This window comes from Ochotona princeps, chromosome 3 (assembly GCF_030435755.1).
Source record: "Ochotona princeps isolate mOchPri1 chromosome 3, mOchPri1.hap1, whole genome shotgun sequence".
In the NCBI taxonomy this organism is placed as follows: domain Eukaryota; kingdom Metazoa; phylum Chordata; class Mammalia; order Lagomorpha; family Ochotonidae; genus Ochotona; species Ochotona princeps.
Window position 1 is genome coordinate 108,086,231 of NC_080834.1, and position 6,218 is coordinate 108,092,448.

The following is a 6,218-nucleotide window of genomic DNA, read 5'->3' on the forward strand; positions in this document are numbered from 1 at the left end:
TTTTGTCCTTGAGATCAGGGACCAAGGATAGACAAAGTGAACTTCTGTCTCCTATTAGATATTTCTGACAATGTCTGCAAGGGTGCAGTCAAGAGACTTTGGCTAAAAACAAGATAGAATGGAGAAGGGCCGAGGTGAATTCAGAAAGCCAGTAGTGTGGTCCTCCATAGAGATAGGATTGGTGCAACAGCAAAATTAACCCAATAAAGTTTTGCAAAGTGGGCTTGTTTAGGTTAATTCTCCCCGTTCTTTAGCTTACTAGCAGGGCAGGCTGTGGTGTAGAAAAAGAATCAGGCATTTTCTCTTTAGATTCTGAAAGTCAAAGAAATAAATCCCAAGGGGGTATTTTGTGGCAGATGGCTTGTTTCACATCTGAAATGAGAGAATAAAAACAGAAATGTCTCTTGAGCTGTAACTAGCCTGAGATGTTCAGGTGTGCACTGAAGGCCACAGGGAAGGGAGGACTAGACCCATGATCGCTCAGCCTTCTACAATATCTCTGTCAAAACACCATGTGCTAGGAGTGATCAAATCCTGTTTCCTGTGTCATTCTAAATCTGGGGCCCTTGCCAGGTCAAGTATATCCTTGCTTTGCTCTGTGGATATGATATACTCATTGGATCAGCAAGTGTTGGGAGTGATCAGTTTCCATGTTCTGTACCATGATGAATCTGGAACTTTTGCCTGGTTAAGCATATCTTGCATTTATTCTGGATATATACAAAGCAGAACAGTATGTGCTAGGAATGTTCCCATTTCTTGAGCCATGCTAGTGCTGGGACTCCTGTCTGGTCAAGCATATACTTGCTTTGTCTCTGATCAAAAGTTGTTCTAACCTTAAGCTGACAATAAGCCTGATTTCAATTAGCCTAATTTCAGCAACAGCGTATGCTCTGGGATTTCCCCTCCCCCAACTGATTTCCCCTATATGATTATTACAATAGTATAATCCTCCAAAAATGGTCATAAATCCATGATTCTGCTAACATTTAATCGTATCCTGGCATTGTAGGTATGGGCAGTAGCAAAATCCAACATCCTATTGTCAAGCTATATCCAAATATCTTATTGGGATTCCATCTTTGATTCGGAAGTAGAGGCATATCATATCACACCTTCAATCTTGATATGACAGTTTCTATTATATACCTCCTCTAGATGACTAAATGCACATTCACATTTGCCTATATATATATTGATCTTGTATTTTGTAGGAAGGTTGCCTTATATCAGAAAGCATGTATGATATTTATGCTTTGGGTATTGGCTTAGTTCGCTGAGTATAATGATCTCTAGTTGGGATCATTTTGTTCCACATCATAGAATTTCATTCTTTTTAACGGCAGAGTGGTATTCCATAGGGTAGTTTTTACCACAGATTATTTTTCCACTCCTTTTTTTGCACAGATATCTGGTTTGTTTCCATGTCTTTGCTATTATAGATTGTGCTGCTGTATAGGATTACAGGTTATTTTGTCATATGCAGATTTCATTTTCTTTGGATATATTCTCAGACGTAGGATAGCTGAGTCATATGGCAGATCAATTTTCAGATCTCTTAGCTCTCACCATACTGAACTCCATAGTGTTTGTACTAGCCTACTTTCCCCCACATCCACACTAGCAGGTATTGTTAGTAAGTAGATTTTTCAGTGTAGGCCAGGCTCACTGGAGTTAGGTGGAACCTCAATGTAGTTTCATTTGTATTTCCCTGATAGCTAGGGAGCCTGAGCATTTTTTCATGTCTATTTTAAAAGAAGGCATAATGTTTTTCCTTCCCTGTCACAATGAGTTACTTAATATAATGATTATCAAAGCACGTTGTAGGGAATTTTGAAAATACCTAAAATTGTTTTACAAGGTAAAAAAACTGATCAAAATAATTTTCTTTTTCATTACACATATTTATTTTTATATTATCCTTTTACATTTAAAAAATGTTGAATTTTATGCTATAATTCCATAGGGTCTGAGTTTCCCCCCCCCCTCCCCACTCCAAATATCCATTCCCTTGCTGATTTTCCCCATATTATTACAATAGTACAGTCCTTCATAAGCAGTCATAAGTCCATCAGTCTGTTATTTAAGTGTGCCCTGACATTGCCGGCACAGACAATTTCAGACAGTCTAGCATTCATTGTCTAGATAGGTCCAACAGTTTCACTGGGAGTCCATTTTTATTTGGAAGTAGGGATGCATACTGCATGGTATCTTCACATTTGAATATGATAGTCTCTGTTATGCCATCACTATATATTCCCTTAAATGAGAAGCCAAGAAAAAAAGATTAAAATCATTTTCAAAGTAATCCTAGGAAAGTATTAGTTGTCTTCATTAGGTTGTATTTGCAAAGAGGCTGTAATGGCTGTACCAGGAATAAGTGCTGGTGCTTCACAATGGACCACGTTGGTGAAAACAAACTGTTCTAAGGTTCTTCACTGCCATGCAATTACAGGGAAACATCAGTTTTATTTCTAAAACATCTTGGATAAAGAATTAAAATTAGTCATTTTATTTATTCTCAATCTGTAAGTATGCCGTTTCAATATTATGCAAAGTGAGGTAGAACAATATACATAAAGGACTTCTACTATATTGAAAGTGCATTGAAAGTATGATAACCTTTAATAGGTTCAGTTGTTGGGAGCAGATTTACCTCTTTTCTTATGAGGTGCTATTTTAGTTTAAAAAACTGTGTTATTCAGACCTGAGATTTTGGCAGCTATTTTCTTGAGAAATGGTGAAGTGAACCTGTCACTTATATGAAACCAAGTGACAGCATTTGTGGTCAATAAAAAAATTTTGAGCCTTCAAATTAAAATCAGAATTTTGAAAATGTGTATTATGACAGCTTCTCAATCTCAAAAGACAGGTTCAGATGCCTAATTTTACTGCTTGTGGCAAAATGAAAACAGGAGGTTTCTGGTTCAAAAAGCAGGAAATCATGTCATCGAGGACCTAAAATATTCAACTTTTCTTTTTCTTCCAGGGTCTCTTTCTTACTGCGACATTGTGATTTTTTTATTTGATAGTACTGTGTTAAACAAAATAAAATAGTAAATTGTTGGCTTGAATTTACCATTTGTCTTCATATTGTGTGGTGACAGGTTTACATGCAGTGTAAGAATATTTGATTTATAGGCATAATGTCCAATATTGCAATTTGTACTTCATAGCTCATAGATGTATATATTTGCTTTTTTTGCCATAAAAATGGTACGGATGCACAATCATATTCATTTGCTTGTATCATTGTTTACTTCCTTGGCTCTTGCAGGTCTACCAACATCATCTCCAGCTTACTTTTGATTAAGAACTGAAAGGTAAAGGCACTATGAATTGCCTTTTTTTTTTTTTTTTTTTTTTTTTTTGGTCCTTATTTTTTGTGGTAACTGTTGGTTATTACAGAAAGCACTGCCACACTGCCACAAAGAAGGATATTATTAGATTTCTTGATAGTACCTTCCTTCCGTTTTTTTAATATGTGTTTTCTCAGAATTGTTAGCCTTTTCTGTAAGCACAGCTTTCAGTTGTTACATTTTAATTTTCCCAAACATGCTGAAAACTAGATGACTTCCTAGCAGAATTAAGTGGCAGAACTCTACGAGCTAATCATGAGAATTCTGCTTTGATGAATAAAGCCTTTGCAAAAAGAAAAAAGTTGCTTTCCAAACTTGGGAGTAGGTTATTCTTCCCATGTTCTCTGTTTTTCCTTCTTTACCTGTCAACCATCCACTGACTCAGTGACAGCACTTTGCTTGAGGCTCCCGCATTAATCTTGGACTTAAAGTCACCATAATGGTCAAACAATAAATTTTTGTTCATTACAGTTCGTCCAGTGTGTGGCATTCAGTTAGAGCAGCAAAAAATGGACCAAGACACGTTATACTTTGTACCTTGAGGAACTCCCACACGTTATGAGTTACCAGACTTTTTGACTTGGGACATTGTAAACAATACATGCCAACAAGGTACCCAGCAAATACCCAGGAGAGAAAATGTATACTACAAAATCTCTTTTGCTTCATTGTCACACTGGGTTCTACTTATGCAACACAAATTATGAAAATTTTATGACAACAAAAGCAGAATGTTAGACTAAGCATGGAAGGCTTTTGAAAAGGTTATAGAGGATTTTTTCCTTCTATTTTGCATTTTCCAAATGCACATGTATGTTGCTAGACTTACCTCAGATATGTCAGCAGAAATATCATATCTCAATAAATTAATTACAGAAGCTGTTATGAGGATCCTGGTATCCTGTATTGTGTCATACATAAGGAAATGTTCAAAACATAAAACAAAACCATTATAATGAATATTTTTGCAATAAAGATACACTAAATGAGAGGATACACTTAAATAGCGAAATAATGGACTGTTGTTGAAGGATTTTACTATTGTAATATTATAGGGGAAATCAGTGGGTGGAGAGAATGGAAAATCCCTGGGCCTGTGCAATTGTGTCATTAAATAAATAAATAAATAAATAAATAAATAAATAACCTAAATAAACTCTTTCTAAATATAAAAAAGTACATTAAATGGAAAATGTTATTTAGATTAGCATACAATGGACTTGGTTTACATGAATGCAAAAATTAAACATTTGACAACCTCTGTTTTTATTTGGAATAGAGAAAAATGAAAAAGTCATAACTCAGGTAAGGAAAAAGTAGCTTTTTTGAACTGAGTGTTCAGGAAACATTCAGGAGTCTTGAAACCAAGAGTTTCAGAACCTCTTATCTGGTAGATTTCAGAACACATCATGAAATTGTTAAAATAATACTGAAACTGATAAAAAAATCAATGATTGGCATTTTTAAGAGCCAGCAGATATGTTACCCATCAAATAGCTTAATGGAGTGTTAGAGTAGTGTTTTTATAACAGAGCTGAAAAAAGTGGTATCAGCAAACAATCATGAAATTAACACTATCATAGACTTCACTAAGATATTCGTCACAACCTTTCAAGACATTCAGTGAGTTATTGTTCATTTCACCTTCATCCTAAATTTTAAAATTTCTCCCGATTTTAAAATAATGCATTTAGTATATAGAAAATGTACAGATACAAAACCTACCAACCTACTGACTTCTCTCACTTACAAGGTCTTTACTCCTTCTTTTTATTTTTATTCTCTACAATATGACAACAACGATTGTTAAAAACTTATGACAAAATGTGATATTGATCAATTTTTTATTTAATAACAAACTTCTGTTTTATGAGGTCTTTGTTAGGTTGTCATAAAAGATCTACTTATTGAAAGTATGCATTATATATTGAATAATGGATGACTTGGAACAAATTCATTACTTGGCTGACTGGTTGTTGTTTGTATGTTGCTCAGTACCTTCGTGGATGAGCCTTTCCATTATGAGTTTAATCATGATCAGTTAATAGCAATTTATTAATAAATTTACAATCTTTATTTATTACAAGGTGAAACATGTAGATGGTTTAAAATGAGCAATACCTAGTTTCTGATCTAAATACATGCAATCATATAGGAAAAATATAATTTATACGCATAACCATAATATTAGTGTGCCACATCCAATAACAACAAGCAAAAAGTGAGTCAGTATTTCAGGAACAAAATTAAACGATTAAAAAAGACCTTTGATAGGGCCCGGTGCAGTGGCCTAGCGACTAGCATTGTTGCATTGAATGTGCCAGAATCCCGTACGAGTGCGGGTTCTAATCCCAGCAGCTCTGCTACCCATTCATCTCCCTGCTTGTTGCCTGGGAAAGGAGTTGGGGATGACCCAATACCTTGAGATCCTACACCCATGTGGGAGACCTGGAAGAAGTTCCTGGCTCCTGGCTTTGGATTGGCACAGCTCTGATTGTTGCAGTTACTTGGGGAGCGAATCATCAGGTAGAACATCTTCTCTGTCCCTCCTGCTCTCTGTATATCTGACTTTGCAATAAAAATAAATAAATCTTTATAAGAAAAGGCCTTTGGTAGAAAATTTTAGCAATTTTCTAATTTTATTTGCAGAATAAAAATTTGGGGAGGTGCTTGCATCATGACTTGCCAGTGCTAACATGTAAGGTTAAATAAAAAATGTGATTGTGATTCAGTTCATGTTTTAATAACAGTTGTGGAAGACATGCTTTTTTGTATCTTTAGGAACAATATCTATAATTTGTGAATAAATATTTTTTTCTACCAGTCAGGATACCAATCTCTCCTTAGAATATTTGACAT